General features: G+C 45.0%; 1 protein-coding gene across 4 annotated transcripts in view; it reads left to right on the forward strand.

Moving 5' to 3' along the window:
• CRACR2A (calcium release activated channel regulator 2A) overlaps positions 1-17,669 on the forward strand; it is a 195,130-nt gene that overhangs the window by 50,131 nt on the left and 127,330 nt on the right. The window contains exon 1 of one of the 4 annotated variants that reach the window (XM_053555624.1): positions 8,442-8,499. The exons of 2 other annotated variants lie outside the window; for them this stretch is intronic. The gene's annotated coding sequence lies outside the window, so the exon portion shown is untranslated. Of the gene's footprint in view, positions 1-8,441; positions 8,500-9,204; positions 9,236-17,669 lie in introns of those variants that run through there. One more of the 4 variants, XM_053555622.1, reaches the window with a different exon arrangement.

Consider the following 17,669-nt stretch of genomic DNA (forward strand, 5'->3'; position numbering starts at 1 on the left):
AGCTGGGCTATGTTTAACATGTATTGGGGGTGGAGATGCCAGGGCTTCAATTCTCTTTAGCATCCTTATTTTTTTTCCCTCCCTCTCTGATTGTCTTTAGGCTTCCCTAAGAAACCCTTCTCAAATAGAATTTGTGTTTTTTAGCTCTTTCAATTATAATCTACTATTGTCATACTGGAGTTCTGTGGATGTGGTAAGGTATTGATGAGGTGATGTGACCTATAATCTTATGATTAAATCTCAGTCTTTTAGTAGGCTTGAGTCTCTGGATAGTAACCTTCAGAAGTTTTTCTTATTCTTTTTTTCTTCATTCTTTAAATGAGATAGAAATGATAGAGTTAACTAGCCTTCCTCAGGTAGATGCTTCTCTGATAAAGTTAGTTCCATTGAAAAGCAGGGCTTTGTTATGGAGAATGCTTTGGGCATATTTTTAAATGATTGGTTTTCCCCTCACCTCTGTATGAGGTATGAAGGGTGTTGTTGTTGTTGTTGTTGTATCTTCGCTTTGAGAATCTGGTAAGTTTCTGAAGATAAAATCCATGGGGGGGGTGTGGCTAAAATTGCATTTCCAGGAGTTTCTTACTCTCAAGCAAATCCACACAGCCTCCAGCAATCCATTAAAATTACCATTGAAGTGTTCCTATCAGTTTATGGCTGTAGAGACTTCTGCTCAAGAAGAATTGCTCTAACCCAGGGGTCCTCAAACTACAGCCCGTGGGCCACATGCAGAGCTGTGATTGTATTTGTTCCTGTTTTGTTTTGTTTTTTTTACTTCAAAATAAGATATGTCCAGTGCACATAGGAATTTGTTCATAGTTGTTTTTTTTGTAACTACAGTACGGCCCTCCAACAGTCTGAGGGACAGGAACTAGTCCCCTGTTTAAAAAGTTTGAGGATACCTGATCTAAGCTGTGATTTTTTTTTGCATTTACCTCTCTCTCTAAATTTCAAGGTGATTCTTTGCTCTCTGATGTCAATTTTCTGATAAGTCTAAGGAAAAGTCATTTATTTTCAATTTTTTCAGCTTTTCTCTTATAAGAATGGGAGTGATGACTTCTACATTTTTTACATGTCACAGCTGAAACTGAAAATCCTCCATTCTTTTACTTTTAGTAGTACATGTGCTGCCAAAGCAAGCACCATCTTTATACTTTTAATGTCTTTATTTGAATCTGAGCTGTGTTTCTTGTAGACAGCATATACAAGCATATATAAATTTAGTCTTGTTATTTTTTATCCAGTCTGGAAATCTGTGCCTTTTGAGTGGGGTGGTTTAGTCCATTTATATTTTGTGTTATTACTGTCATGGTTGGATTTGCATCTGCAAATTTGCATTTGCAAATTTTGCATTTGCAATTTTTCTCATTTCTTTGCTCATTCTTTATTTTCTTCTTTTATGTTAAATGAGTATTTTTAGTGTAGTATTTAATTTCTCTATTGATTTTTTTGCCATATTTTTGAGTTATTTTCTTGGTGGCTGTTCTAGTTATGACAGTATGTATCTTAACTTACTGCAAGCTAATTCATCATAAGACTATATTAATTCTAGATATTCATTGCAATGTATCATCCTTTCCTTTACCCTTCTTTGTTCCACTATTAACATATCAATTTTTATGTGTATTATATACCTAACAATACAGTGTTATAAGTTTTGCTGTATAAAATGTTATGCCTTTTCAAGAAATTAAGAGAAAAGATGAGAAAAATATGTTTACAGAGCTTTATATTTACTCACATATTTGTCATTTCTAGAATGCTTCATTTTATATTGTGGATTTAAATATCTTCTAGTTCAGCCCAAAGGAAATCCTTTAACATTTCTTGTGAGGTGCATCTCCTGGCAAAACATTCACCCCGTCTTTTGTTATCTAGAAATGTCTTTACTTTGCCTTCATTTTGTGAAAGATAGTTTTACTAGATATAAATCCTTTGTTGATAGATATTTTTCACCATTTGAGTATATAATTTCACTGCCCTGTGGCATCCCATTGTCTCAGAATTAATTCATTTGTGTGATTTCTTTTTATTGAGTTTTTTAATTCATCATTGCCCTACTTTCCATAAATTTTTAGACATCCTTTCCTTTAGATGCTTGAAAAAAGTTCTAGTAGCTGCTTTGAAGACTTTATTGAACCTGATATCTAGGTACACTCGGAGATAGTTTCTACTGACTGCTTTTTTCCTGAATATAATCATACTTTCTTGTTGCTTTGCCTGTTTTCTCATTTCTTTGTTGAAAACTGGATATTTTTACCCAGTATATTCTAACAATGGATTTTCATTTTCTCCTGAATGTAATTATTGTTTTTTTTGTTTTGTGTGTTTATTTAATAACTTGTCTATACTAAATCTGTGATGTTTACCTCCTCTGCAATGCACATAGGTGAATGTCTCTCCTGCTTTGTTTTACTTGTTATTTATTCTTAAACATGGCTTCCTAGAGTCACCTGGTGTCTGCCTGGATTAGTGTTCAAAGGCCAGTAAGACCTCCAATCTTTGCTGGTAAATCTGTGAATGAAATGGAGAGGCCATCCAATTTTCAATCTCTCACCCACCAAATCTGCTCAGGTTTCTGCTTGTCCTTGAGCCCTTCCATCTCCCCTGCACACGGTGGGAGGCTCCATTGGCCAGGGATATGAGGGCAGCTTAGTCTGCTCCTGTATGCAGCACATGCATACAGCCTTTGGTCAACCTATGATAAAGTGAAAGAAGTTTAAAAATCGTCCTCCCTGTGCTGCCTCACCTCCTGGAACTAGTGTCAAGATAATCACCAGTCCATTGCTTCCTCTGCAGTTTCATAGAGGAACTGCTGGCCCTATCTGTTTACTTGCCTCTGAGATTATTAATTAAACTAATACTGCTCCGAATCAATTGAGCAGTGATAGAAAACCACTGGTTTTTACAACCTGACTCACTCTGATTGAACTATCCAACAGCAGAACCGGGGGTGGGCAGAAACAGCTCCAGGCAAGAACACTACAGATGCATGCTGATCTTTACTCTAAATTCAGCTGTTTTCATGAACAAACACTTCTCAGCTTGTTGCATCCCTTCAGTCAATTTCCAAAGAAACAAACTGGTTGCTGTCGACAGTTTTGAGCAAGCCTCATAGTGGCTTTTTAAGGAAACAGTTTATCGACCTCTTCACACTCTCATGCCAGAAGTTCCTCTCTGAGCATCAAGTTTTTATGATGTCTTTTCCCAGCTCAGAGAGGACATGTGCAGGAGGGGAGGAGCTTTCCAGTCAAGACTCAGCTGTTCACTGGCTCTTTGCCGATGTCAATTTACGTAGCTGAAGAGAAATGGGAGTTAGACATGTTGATTTCTGCATTTGCTTCCATCTTGAAAATGTTGAGTTTCTAATAGAATTCAGAATTCAGCAAATAACTTGACATAGGGTATCTTAAAAATTAATTGGTCTTACCCTTCCCATGATCTTGGTGCCATTTTTATATAAAATTTTGTCTCTAGGGAAGGTTATGTATGTTCCATCTAAGAAGAGGCATGGTGCTTTTGACTCCAGTACAAAGAAAAGAATATTGTTTACTTTTTCTTTCTTTTTCTCTTTGGGTATCTTTTGCATGTTTCTCTCCTTTCCTCCTCTCTCCTTTCCTTTTTTCCTTCATGACATTATGAGCTCTGACTATGTACCAGGCACTGTACTAAGTGCTTTTGACATGAATCATTTCATTTACTTCTCACAGCAACCTTATGAGATAGGTACTTTCCTTAAGGAAACCGAAGAACAGAGAAACTTCTTGGCTTGTTTAAAGTTAAATATTTAGTCAATCTCCTACTCTACGGTGTCACCTCCACAGATAAGTTGGATATATGGCAGCATGCCGTCATGTCTCTCAGAGAAGTGGTCGGGAGTTGAGAAGGCTCCTCCTGGCTGGGAGACACCAGGCACGTCTTTCTGCAGTAGGCAGCCTTAGAACTGGCTCTGGCCCTAGGCTTTGAATAGAGATGACAGCCAGGGAGAGAAAACAAAGTTAGTAAGACTCAGATACAAGAAAGTAAATGCTGGGCTCTTTATAGACTATTTGTGGGTGAGTAGTGAGACACAAGCTTGGAAATGTTGTTCTACCAAAATAAAGTATCTTCCTAAAAATGGTGATGTTCTCTCACAAGGTTTTGATGGTGGAAAATTAGCTCATTGGGAACCATCCCATAATGCAACTTCCAGCAGCTTTTCTTTGTCATAATTACTTAGAGGTGCTGGTTTGCTCCACCAAACTCTAGGCCTGGAAGATTCTTTGACTTAAGCTCCCTCTTTTTTACCTTCCTTTACTTCTTATTTATTACATTAAGGATATTGGTTTGGGTCTTGTATATGCACGTGCAAGCGTGAGAAAGCAAAATTATAAGGAAAAAATTATAAGGAAAAATTGTAAGGATCTGTATTTTCCTTTCTATAAACTGAAAAATAGTAGATAAAAAATATTAATTTCATCACTGCCAGGGGAGCTAACTCTTCCCCTGTTTTCCTATACTTTGGGGGCAACTTACTACTCATTGGAAAGTTTTTACTTTTTTTTTTTTTTTTTAGGTCAAGTAATGATATGGCTTATTTAGCTGCTACTCTTTTGGTGCCTTTTATTTCCCTGTGTCATAAAACATGGGATTCAGAGATTTGTTATAGCAAAATCAATATCTTACATAAAGTAGCAAAATAAGGTACCCCATCACTCAAAGGCCACTTGTGGTGGAGGGGATGAAATCCTGCATTCAAAGCCTAGAGGGGTCCTGTTGTCTTAAGTCACTCAAGCCATAGTTCCATGGGAATGGCTCTGGGACTTCTAGTTCTCTAACTACATCTGAATGAGGAAGTAAGTTCACTCTCACTGCTGGATGGGGAATAGAAAGTCCCTGCACATACCTTACTCATTCTGCTTCTGAAGGACTCCAGGTTTGTGAATCCATGAAGTACACAACTTTCGTAAATATTGTCAAAGAGGCCCTACATTCTAGGCTAATTTTTCAAAAATAGTTATGAGCATGTGGCCTGAATCAGCTCCAACCAAGCCTAATGTGTTAATAGGGGGAAAAGATGGAAGATGTGGATCCAGAGCTACTTCCCCACTGGAATTTGCTTGCTTTGCCTACTGCCCAGCCCTCTAACCCTCAGATGCTGTTTGACTTGGCCTTTGTAGGTGAGGCTGTGAGTCTGGGAGGTGGGGCAGGTGCTGACATTACGCATGGAGCCCGGGAAAGTCAACATTGAAAGATCTGTTTGTTTTTCTTGGCCTCCACCTATTGGAAACTCTATAATCATTGACATTTATAATAAGGTAGATAGGGCAGTAAGGGAATTCCAGTACTGGAACAGTGAATGTTTCCACTGTCCTTCTGAAAGGACCAAGTAATAAGAGTCAGCTTTAAGTTACAGTTGAGAGCAGCAAGTGAGCAAGAAAAAACAAAGAAACTCAGAGATGCCAAGAGGAAGGATGCCATGAACCATAAAGGTGGTTCTGAAGAGAGTAGCACACTTCCTGGGAAATGGCCTTGTGCCCCTTAAGCCTACTTATGACTTACTTCTCTCCCCCACTGAGTACCAGGCACCCTGTCCCAGAGGAGACAACAACTCAGGGCAACACTGGCCTGCCCAGACCCTCCAGGATTACCTGCTTTCCTGTGTCATAGAGAAAACAGGGACCATCATCTGGGAGCTTCATCCACTTTCCTCCTGTTACTTCACTTCCCATCTGCACCCATCTTTATCTCTTCCCTGCTTCTGAGACCTAAGTGACCTCCAGTCCACCCTGCAGCCTCTTGATCCAGGGCCATTGACCCACTCCTCACTTTGCATCCTTTCTCTCTTCATCAGATGTTCTGCAAACATCTTGGAGTTCCCCCCCCTTTTGCTCTTATGCTATTCCCCCCTTTGCTGCCAGGCTCCTTAAGAGCCATACTTCCTTATGCCCCCATTTCCTCATTTTCTGTTCACTACCAAACCACTGTATTGGAGCTTCCAGCGCTCCTCCAAAACAGAAATGCAAAAAAAAAAAAAAAATACAACACAACCAAAAATATCTTTTTCTTGGGCCAATGACCTTTGAACCACCAATTCCAGGCTTTGCCATATGTGTTTACCTTTCGTAGGTTCTTTCAACTATGATGACTTAAATGCCTTTTACATGTCAGGCACATATACCCCTCATAAAATCCAGTATCCTTTGTATGGATAGCCATGACAGTTTGTCTGTAACTTGCTTTTCAGTGTGGGTGACTTTATCTGCCCTTTGCCTGGAGTCAGCTGGTCTGAGCCGGCAGGGAGAACCAGAGGCCAGTGGGAATCTGCTGATCAAGGATGTAGGGGCGGGGGACATGAGGAAGGCTTAGGGCTCTAACAACACCCATTTCCTGGTATCCCCAAGAACTAGCGGTAGCCTGCCAGAGTGACAGGGTTTGCAGCAGCTGTATGGAGCTGCAGACCCTGGGACTAAACTAAGGCCACTCTTCCAGCAGGAGCACCGTGAGATGTGACTGGCAGCTGAGTAGGCTGCACAGCCAACGGAACATGGCCAAGTGCGCTGAGTATTGGCCAAGGTTCCATCCTATCCCCCACAGCTTCCCTGCTTCTGTCATAGCCTTCATCCTTCTGCGCTGCAATTGTCAGCTCCCTGGCTGACTCCCTGCAGACTGAGAGCTCCTGGGGAAGAGCCTAGGTCCAGAACCAGGTGTGCAATTTGCATATTCCAGTGCAAAATACAATTCACATGGTCCCTTGTTTAAAAATTATTAAAGATTTTGAGAAGGTGACAGCAGTGCCTTAAACCAAGCATGAAGCCCTTCTAAGTGTGGGGTCCATGCAACTTCGATAGGTCACACACCTGTGAAGCCAACCTTGCCTAAATCTTATAGGTACTCAGCAAATATTCATTAAATAAATGAGTCTGAGTTTTTCCTGCATCACTGGATCAGGAAGCCAAGTAGCTGGGGGAACAGGAAATACAGATTCTTATCCTCCCTGTGGTTCAGGCTGGCTACGTAGCCTGGGGCTAATCAGTGAATACTGTGCCTCAATTCCCTGCATCCAAAAATGGGAACAATTATCTTTGACCCATCTCTTCTCTGCTGTGGGCTGACAGTAAAAGAGGTGCAAGTACACAAGCTGACCTTTCAGCTCTTACATGTGATAGTTCTGTGATTCCCAGGAAAGTCACGAGGTATGATGTTATGTGAAAGAAAAGTTCCAGCCACTCAGGGACACTAACATAAGAGCCAGAAGACTTTTGGTTGATATTTGTACCGTGAAATGTCTAGATGTTATAAGATTGACTAAAATATAGTTGTTTTTCTGCCCTGTGAAATAGGTGTAATGAGAGCCAGAGACATGGGAACAGAGATCAGAATGTCGTTTAGAGATAAAGACTGCAGGGAGTTTGGTGAGAAAACCAGCCCCTATCGCAACAATTCCTTCGATAAGTCTCAGCGTTTGCAAACCTCAGTTACTCCATCTGTGAAATGATATGATTAACAAAACAAAAGCATCAATAAGAGCAAACACATTTGGCATTTTCATGATGTTCTAAGCCTTTTAAAGATAACACACGTGTTTAGATTCTTACAGAACAATTCCATGGACAGAGGAACTATTACTCTCCATGTTTTACCAGTGAAAAAGGGTTTAGTAACACTCCAAAGCTAGAGCTGACAAGTTGGAACACGGAGATTCAAACTCAGAATGGCAAGACCCGAGTCGAATAGCTTAATCCTCGTGCGACTGTGAGGGGCAAATGAGTGACAACATGTGGAATTGCTGTAGAAGTGAAAGATGATCTCAACCCACAAGGTTGTATTAATTTAGCAACGACAGCAACAATGGGAGGTACCTCTGATGCCTCTGACTTGAACTTTCTGCCCTCAGTTTTCTCTTCTGTAAACTGGCACTAGCTGGGTGGGCTTCACATCAGATCGTCTTTGAGGGTCCTACCACTTCTTGGATTATGATAATGAATGGCCCTCCCGTGCTCAAATAGGGCTGAGAGAAGGGCAAGACACCAGCTCACAGACCTTGGGGACTGACACAAGCAAGCATGCCCCAGAACAGAAATGGAAAAGCCAAGGCACAGGGTGGGGGCACTCCAGAGGGAGGGCCAGGGAGCCCACCAATACCCTTCTGAAACTCTGGTGGGGACGAGGACGGTCGTGGGCTAGTGGCTAGCTGGGCTGCACGGACAAGAAAGGACACTACATAGCAGGTTATGTGATAGCTGCTCAGTGTTAGTTTCTGTCCATCTTGAGTAGGGCTAAGTGCGTGTGTGAGAGGGAATGCTCCAATGAACACCGGTAGAAGAACAATGGGCTCACCAAGAAGGGACTGGCTGGGGAAGGGTTCCCTGAGAAGGCAGCATTTCAGAGGGGCCTCAAGGTATGAGCAGGATTTCAACAGGCAGAGATGAAGGAGGAGGGACATTACAGGCAGAGCAAGGGCTCCCAGTGGTCACAAAGCCCAGATGGGATTTGGCAGCAGCCACTGTGCCCAGAGCAGGGGTATGTGCGTGTTTTAGGGGAAGAAGATGCAAGGCTGGATAATTATCTGTGGCCAGCAAGTGTGCAGGGAGACTGCGGGGTTATCCTGTGGTCCGAACACCTTGGGAGGCCTTTGAAGATTTGCTTAGTGCTTTATTAATACATATGTATTGGATTTTTAAAAGTTATACAGGCATTCGTGCCTGCAGTAGAACATACAGAAGAAAGAGTCAAAAAGTATAAAGGGCAAAATCCCCTTTAGTTTCTGTCCCCGGAGATAACTTGTCAAGTTAAGCATGCTTGTTGCGTGGTTTTCAAGGGTGTACACCTAGACGCCATCTATCTCCGGTGGGCCAGCAAGGCCCCCGACTGGCACTCGCCTTTGGAACCTGTAAACACTCGGGAGTCAGGGCTAGGGGCTTAGGGGGACTAGAGAACAGAGGGGCCCAAGACGCCCGACCAGTCAGGCAGGATGTCAGCAGCAGCCCCGCCCTCACCACCCAGGCTCCCTGGATGTCTCGGGTCGCGTCTGGCGGGCTCCGACCCCACCGGGCGGCCGGCACACATCCCGGAGGGCGCCCAGGGGGCGGCGGCGGCAGCGCCGCAGATCCAGGAGAGCGCCCAGGGGGCGCCACTTCCCCCCTCAGCGCTGCTGGGGGGCCGGTGCGGCCCGCGGGTCGGGGCGGAGCAGCGAGCGGGGCCTCCGGCTGCCTGACAGCTGTGAGCCGAGCAGGTCCAAGGGAGGGCGACGCCCAAGGTAATGAGGCGGGTTGCGGGCGGGCGCTCCCCCTACCCTCTTTGCCCTGGGCGGCCCGGGTCTGGCGCTTCCTGTCTGCGCCCCCGGCGGCGAAGTGTGAGCACACGTGGAGTTCAAAGGGAGCCTGGCTGGAGCTGGGCGTCGCTGGGGCCCCAGGCCCCGCAGGCCTTTGTGTCTCTGCTCAATTAACCCGAGGAGCCCGAGGGGAACTGGAGGGGGTCCAAAAAGCACTAGAGTTTTGATCAGGAAGGGACCTCAGGAACCTTCTGGCCACATCCAGCCTCTTCATTTCACAGATAAGGAAACTGAGACCCAGAGAGGTGAATGAAGGACACAGATCTACAAACCAAAACTTCTGCCTTGCCAGTCAAGGCTGCTAGAACCCTTGTCCATGTGGCAAGACGGTGGCCATGACTTTTGTCAGTGTAGAAACAAAACTAAGAGAGTCACGAAGAGAAAGAGAACCTCCCAGAGCAAAGGAAGATGGTCAGGAAATGGGCGGCTGCTGGGGCTTGGCTTCCTCCCGGCCTCTCATGTGCTGCGGTCGGGCTGGGTGGCTCAGCAGCCTTGTGCTGACTTGGCCCAGGTGTGTGAGAGAGAGAGTGAAAACATGCACGCACCAGACACCATGCCTCTGTCCTCGCACAGGGGAAAGGTCTCTGAATCCATGTATCCTCCAGGTGGACACAGTACACTTGTTGGGAACCTGCCATTTGGCTCTGCAGAGGATACCAGGAGTCCCCAGTGAATTATCCATGTGTGGCTCCTGGGGCAGGAAGGCCCATTCAGTGGAGTACCCAGGGTGGGGAGAGAACAGGAGGAGTGATCTAATTCAAGAGGTAGTGGGTTCCTTGTCTCTGGAAGAAACCAGCACATACCACAGCAGCTTGCTCCACAGAGAATCAGAAGTTTAGTTGGACGATCCAGGGCTGATGCCCCTTATAGGCAAAATTGACATGCATGACCTCCTAGGGTAGTATTTGCCCATAAGAGCCACTTTACACATATTTTTTGTGATAATTGAGAGGCTTCTTGTATGACCTCTGAGGTCCCTTCACTTCTTAGTACTATACTGTAAGAAATTCAGGGAGAGGAGGGAGGTTACTTCTGTAAGGAGAAGATCAGAAGAGGCACCGAGGCCAGGCCTTCAGCAGGAGGCTGGGGCTGGGTACTTAAAGGGAAGGGTCATCTGAGCAAACTCAGCGGGGTAGAATGCTCCGTGGGTCAAAGACAAAGTGGACAATCCTGTGAGGTGTGTTGCCTGGAATCAGAAGGCAGAAGGCCTTGAGTGTCAGGCTTGGGAACTTGAACTTCATTGTTAGGCCTGGGAATATTCTGATGGTTTGTGAGAAAGTGATATTTTTTTGGAGCTGGGTTCAGAAGAACTTGTCATCAGCGAAGGAAGCATGAGGAGGAAAATCAGGGAAGGAGACAATTGTAGTGGCCACGTGGGACTGAGCAGGGCTGGTGGGAATGGAGAGGAAGAGGCATGACCAGAGATGCTGCTGTAAGGCATGACATGAGGGTGAAGGAAAAGTCATCTGCTCTGTGCTCGGATATGTGGTTGGGGATTTTCACATCTGATCCTATTTAATCCTCCTGACAACTTTATGAGATTACTATTATTGTCCCCTTTATATAGAGGAGGAAAATGAGAGTCAAAGAGATTAAGCAAATTGTCCACGATCACACCGGAAATAAGTGGTGGAACAGGGCTTTGAACCCAAGGAAGGACGGAATAGATCCAGTCTGGTAACTGAATAAATGTCAAGAAACAGAGCAGAGGAGGAGATATAATGGAGATTTAGCTCCCAGTGCTTGGGTGGCAGGTGATTGGAGATGCGTTAGCCTGTGGCGAACCTGCAAAAGGCAGGCCACAGCACTGGGACAGGGCCACAGTAGCATCCATTCTGCCCTGTGGCTCCATGTTGTGACAGTTTGTTGGGCCTGCTCTGGGGAAGGAGGGTCTCCAGGGCCTGGTGAGTCAGTTCCTGAGTTCACATCTCTTGCTTTTCTTCTACACAGAACAGTGTGTATTCTATTGTGATGTACAGAGGACTCAAGCATTTGGCATGACACCTTCGGTGAGAATTAGTTCAGGTCATTGTATTTTCCAGGCCTTGGTTCCCTCTTATGTGTTCCACATAGAAAACTCAAAAGGTGTGGTTGTAGAATATTACAGAATATTATAGAATTCAAGATCCTAAGAGCAGGTCCAGGGCCTCATGGTGCTATAGAATCAAGGTATTCTAAGGACAGGTCTGCCCTATTTTGCAGATAGGGAAACTGAGTATCTGGAAAATCATGATCTTTGTCAGTTATTAGTGAGTGGCAGAAATGAGTCCAGGCCCTGGTGCTCCTGATGCTCCTGACTCTCAGAGTTTGCTTTCTCTACCAACACACAGTGAGGCGGCTGACCCGGGGAGGAGCTTCTAGGCTGTCCCCAGGGGCTGTTTTATAGACAGGTTCTGGTACTGGATAGACTGTTTCAAACTGGTATGCTCTTTTTGACTCTTTTTGACCCCTTTATGCAACACAGTATGCACACATACTCACACAACAGTGGATTATTTCTACTCATCCATCTATTGGCTATTTCTTTGACTTCTCAAATTGTTTCCTTTGCTTGAAGAAAAATTTGATAAGGCACAGTGTAGTTAGAGAGCTAGAAAGTGTCCCATCCAAGGACAGGGTTTAGGGGCACCTCCAGTAAAGTCAAAAGGTACTCTGTGTACTGAGGCACAGAGAGGAAGAGGAGAGGAGAGGAGAGTGGAGGTGGGGAGGGGAATAGAGGAGAGGAGAGGAGAGAGGAGAGTGGAGTGGAGGTAGGGAGGGGAATAGAGGAGAGGAGAGGAGAGAGGAGAGTGGAGTGAAGGTAGGGAGGGGAATAGAGGAGAGGAGAGGAGAGATGAGATGTGGGAGGTGAGGAAGGAGAGGCAAAGTGAGGAGAAAAAAGGAAAGAACAGAAACTGAGTTCATGGTGTGGACACCTCAGTGGTTGCCCAGAGGCATATATGGGGATCTATACCCTAGGGATCTGGACTCCCCAAAGCTCAGAGAGGCAATATGAAGCAAGACGATGACTACGTAATCATAAGAAAGACACAAGCTAGTTGGCCTTATAAATATCCTCCAACCTAGGACACTTATGAGAGTGAAAAGGGGAGGTTAATAATCATGCTGGGACAAGAGGTGTAAGTGAAGTAAGTGTTCTAGGCAATCTGGTCAGACGAAAACAAGTCTACAAAAAGAAAAAGAGAGAAATAAAAAAACCCGTAAAAATAAAGCAGGTCTGCAGCCAAGGTGGAGGTGATAGGGAGGAAGCAGTCGGTGGGGTTGTCTGCTGCTCTTGGCAACAGGTCTGGAATTTTAGCTCATCCATGCCTTGTCACTGCTCTGCCCTTTCAGACTAGGTCACTGAGGCCAGGTTACATGGAGGAAGGACGTCTTGAAGTTCAATGTTAGGAATGGGTTCCTTAGGGACCTCATCTGCCTGGGCCACCTAGAAAGTTCCAGCATACACTCAGGGGCCTCTGTCAGCTCAAGGAGTGTAGAATTCTCTTTTGTGACAGATCCTTCCAGAAACAGTGCATCCCCCTTGTCAACGTGTTTTGGCTCCCAGCCTCAGCTTTCTCAGAATGATGGTGGGACTCTTTCTTCCTTTACCTGTTATTGACACATACCGGACAGGGCTGGCCTGGGAGGCATTTACGGGGCAGCAGGCTCAGTGGCAGGTGAAGCTCCAGGAGGTTCCAGGAGGTGCAGGGTGGTAGGAACAGGCAGGCTTTCCATGTAGTTCATACCCCAATGGCCTCTGTCCCCACCACATCTGTGTGGAAGATCCCTTAGCCATGTAATGGAGCTGCTCTACCTGGGTCTGGAAAAATATGAGGCTGAGCCTAAGAACTTGTGGGAAGGTGAAAATGGTGCCTTGCCCAAGGGAAGTTGGGCAGGGAGGCTGGATTGGCTTAGCCCTCGGCCCTTGCTCTCAGTGCACCACTGGTCCAAGGAGCTCTGTGCCTTCACGGGCTTAGTTAGAGTAAAGGTGAGAAGGGTGAGACTTAGCACACATGCTGTAGGTGCGCCAAGACACACAGGACCCAGCGGGTGTGGCTGCCCTCCTCCCGGAACCTGCGCTTGTGTTTCTGGCCAGGCAGCTTCTTTTGCTCCCTTTTTAACTCACCAGAGGAAATAGGAGGTAGCCTGCAGTGGCCCAATTACCAGTGCAGACAAGAGGAAAATCTCCTATTACCTGGGCTATTGGCTTATTTTCATTTTATTTACTTTGGAGATTGCTCAGCATTGAGCTCTGGGATTTGCAGCAGGCCAGAGTTCTCCTGGTAAGCAGCTGGAGAAAGCATCTACCCCACGTAACCAGGCATCCTCACCCACAGAGACGGAAGGTTGGATTGGTGCTGACGTGGGAGGGAGACCAACTGCCTGAAGCCCCACCCTGACCAAACACAAAAGGCCAGTGACCTTCGTCCCACTGCACCTTGAGCTTAATGGGCAGAAATGCACCAGGCATGGCCAAGAGCTTGGCATTAGACTCATTCAATGCTTATAACAGCCTTATGAGACAGGCACTGTTATCATCATTCCCTCCATTTTACAGATGAGGAAGCCAAGGTTCTGAGAGGCTGAGTACTTATAAGTACACACACCTTATAAGAGGCCGAGCTAGGATTTGAACCCAGAGAGCCTGGCTCCAAGGTCACGTCCTGAACTACTGCACAGCCTGTCTTCTCTGAATGCTTATCAGGGCCCAATTCTGACTCTAACCAGGCATGTGTCCTCAGGATTAGCCCTCTAAACGTGAGTTTCTTTCCTCTTCATTAAAATAAGAACAGCAGTTACCTGCTGGTCCATCCAGGTAAACTAAGGGCTATGAGAAGGCACATGGTCAAGGCTTGCATGACCCCCACCTGTTGTGGTGCGTTTACCTCTTTTGAGAGCTTGCTGTTGAGTTCTGTGTGGGAGTATACTCTCCCCCTTCTTGGTTCTTCTCAGTGTGCCCGTCATGGACTGAAATTTCCCAGGAGAAGCAGAATCTTAACCATCCTACAGGAGGTCTGGTTTAAGAAGAGAAGGGTGGTCCCTGTAACAGGCATGCACACTGCCCTTGGGGGAATGTCTTTGTCTGCTTGGGCTGTTGGAGGGAAATACCATAGACTGGGTTTAAACAACAGAAATTTATTCTGTCACAGTTCTGGAGGCTGGAAGTCTCTGATCACAGTACTGTTTTTCTTGGTGAGGGTTCTTTCCCTGCTCTCCTTGGCATGCAGACAGACATGTTCTTGCTGTGTCCTCACATGACAGGGAGTAGAGGAGGGAAAGGGTGAAGAGAGGAAAGAGAAAGAGAGAGAAGCTCTTTGGTGTCTCTTCTTATAAGGTCACTAATGCATTGTGAGCCCCCCTCCCCCATAATCTCCTCTAATCACAATCCTAAAGGCCCCACTTCAAATACCACAAATACCATTACATTGAATTTAGGGCTTCAACATATGAATTTGGGGCCCATAGCAAGGGGTGACCTAAAAAGGCAGCCAGTGATGTTGGTGTTTGTGGGAAAGTGAGTCAAGTGTATTTCTCATGGTTTCACAGAGGAGGTGGTATTTGAGCTGGACCTAGAAGTACACCCCAGGCTGAGAGGCATTTGCAACAGGAGTTTCCTGAGGCATAGAGGCAGACTTTTGCCCCTCCATCATGGCCATGCCAGGTTGGCATGGCCTTCTGGGGACATGACTGGGTTAGGGAAGTCAGGGGGAAGGGGATTACAGATGCTGTCTAGAATGATTTTTCCTTGTCTTCAGCCTGATTTTGTTTTCCTGGGGGAAGGAGGAGGTGGTTTGTCAGTGCTACTCTTTCTATGACCTGAGCAGTACTGAAATTTTAGAGGCCTTCTTTCCCAGACAAAGGTTTTCTGAGCAAAACAGCAGCTCTGCTGTTCCCAGATGAGGACATGGTGGAGGTGAGGGAGGAGGAGGAGGTTTGGGGGAGTTTCACTTCTGTGGATGGCATCTTCTGAGTTGTGGTCAGAAAATGCTGAGATACCATCAGGAAAGAGAAATTGTTCAGCTTAAGAACCTCTAGATTTTTCTGTGATGCCTCGGCCCGTGGTGGCTTTTTGGGAACTCGGGTTGAATAGACACCCTGGATAAAGGTCATATCTATAGGATGTAGATATTCACTCACAAGGCCTTCAGTGTGGTACCTGGGTGCGTGGAGACTGCCTTTCCTAAAGAATCCCACAGAGAGAAAGTCATCCCAACTCTCCTTTACATTATTTTTATTTTAGTGTCTAAAAGTTGGGATTTGGAGTTTTGGGGGTTTTTTGTGTTTTTTATTGTGATAAAATATGCATAACAGAAAATTTACCATTTTAATCATTTTTAAGCATATAGTTCAGTGGCATGACCTCCACATTCACATTGTGGATTTTTCCATCTTCTCAGGCTCAGAGGGTTTGGTTTTAACCTTGGCTCCAGGAAGTCCTACAGCAGCATACTCTGCCTCTGCTTCCCTCTCTGCACCAACGCCTCGCTATCAGAAGTCCTCTCCACTTGGGTCATCTTTCTGCTGCCATTTTGTGTTAACATCTGTGTTTTTAATTCTCTGTTTCAATCAAAAGCTTCTGTGAGACTGCCCTCCTGTGGACAAAGCACCTTGTACAGGACCTCCTATATTTCTCCCAAGGTCTTATAAGGTAGTTATTGCTACCCTGTCTTTCCAAATGAGGAGACTGAGCATCACAGATGTAACAGATCCAAGGCCGTATTGCTTCAGAGTCAGATTCCATTCTGAATTCCCTGATTCTTCCTTCTTCATCCAGGTAGGGGTATCTTTGTAAAGTCAAGCACAGCTACCCTGCCTGGGCCCATTAGTGTCTACTCTAGAAAGTTTCTAGAATCTGTATGGATATGGGCATGTCTTATGTGAACCATGTTCCATTAGGATTTTTAAGCGTCTTTAGCCAAAAAGGATTTGCTTGGAAATAGCTTAGTTACATACCATAGATAAACTGCTAATGGAATTTACTAAACTTCTAAATTAAGCTTTTCAACTAATTCCACACATACTGTAAAATTGTGAGTTTGGCTTTGACTGTGGGTCCCTCTCAAGGCAAAGTGTTGGTGTATCTTCTCTGGCCAGCGGGGCTTGGTCACTGTGTCCGTTCTTATTCTTGATCATGATCACTTTTGCTTTTCTTTTACCTCTTGGTGTCTCACTGTAGCTTGATTCTGCATTTACTCAGGGTACAGGCAGTTTGTTCCTGGGCCATGGCTGTTCTGGCTACAGATTCTGCTGAATGTACGTCTGTATTTCCTGTTTCCTCAGCAGGTATTCTTTCTAGAATCTGCATCTTCTGTGATGTGTCCTCTGATGCATTTTCTTTTACTTGTCCTTACCTTCATGGGGGACCCTGCTATGTCTCTCAGTACTCTAGGTTTTTAGGGTTCAACTTTGCTTGGGCCTCAAGATTCTGACTCTAGTAGATGGTTCTGGGAATAAAGTCAGCTGGGAACCAGCAAGGCACCCAATAGACTTTCATGATGCCCTATGCTAAATAGTAAGATGATTTATTGTGTGCCTTCCATGTGCCAGGCACTGTTTCCCATCTAGGTCTTAGCACCCCCATTTTATAAATGAGGAAACTAAAGCTCAAAGAGGATCAACAACTTGACCCTTTTCACATGTTAGGTCCTGGGATAGATGTCTGCATCATGGGTGCCTCACCCGGGCTGCTGATTCCCTGGCCCCAGATTGGCTGCCTTCCAAGGGCTGACTCCTTGGATTGCAGAGTCTGCTTGATAATGAAGCTCTGTTAATACATCTGGAAAATGGAAGCAAGCATCCCTTGACTCCATGCTAGGTGAGCTACCCAACGCACAGGTCATCTAGAAATACAGCGGTTAGAAAGGCCAGTTAAAAAGCCTAATATGGAACTTTTTGTTTATGGGATTAAATTTTAACACATTGAACCACAATTTGAATCAGAAACAAACACACAAAAAGGAGCCACCAGGTAAAAGAAGTACTAATGGAAAAAGAAAAATTATTAGTCTCCCATTATGTAATCACACATTGCAAAGTAAAAGTGTTTTTTTTTAACACATGAGCCCTATTTACTGGAGTTAGAAATAGAATGAGAAATTCTAATTTGTACTGAATGGCAATCAGTTTACAATACACACCACATCTAAATTTTCTGACACTTTGGGGATTAAGTGGGTGTAATTTTATTGAATGTTAATGCCAAGAAAACAAAAACAGAACAGATCAGTGGGTACTTATTGAACACCTATTGTGGGCAACGTACTGTACTGGGAGAAAGAACAAAGGACACAATACTTGTTTTGAGCACCTACCAGGCAAAGAGAGCTGGCCACCCCAGACCACATATGTGAATTTTGCCAAGGGGATGAAACAGACT

Source organism: Nycticebus coucang, chromosome 12 (assembly GCF_027406575.1).
Source record: "Nycticebus coucang isolate mNycCou1 chromosome 12, mNycCou1.pri, whole genome shotgun sequence".
NCBI classification, from domain to species: Eukaryota; Metazoa; Chordata; class Mammalia; order Primates; family Lorisidae; genus Nycticebus; species Nycticebus coucang.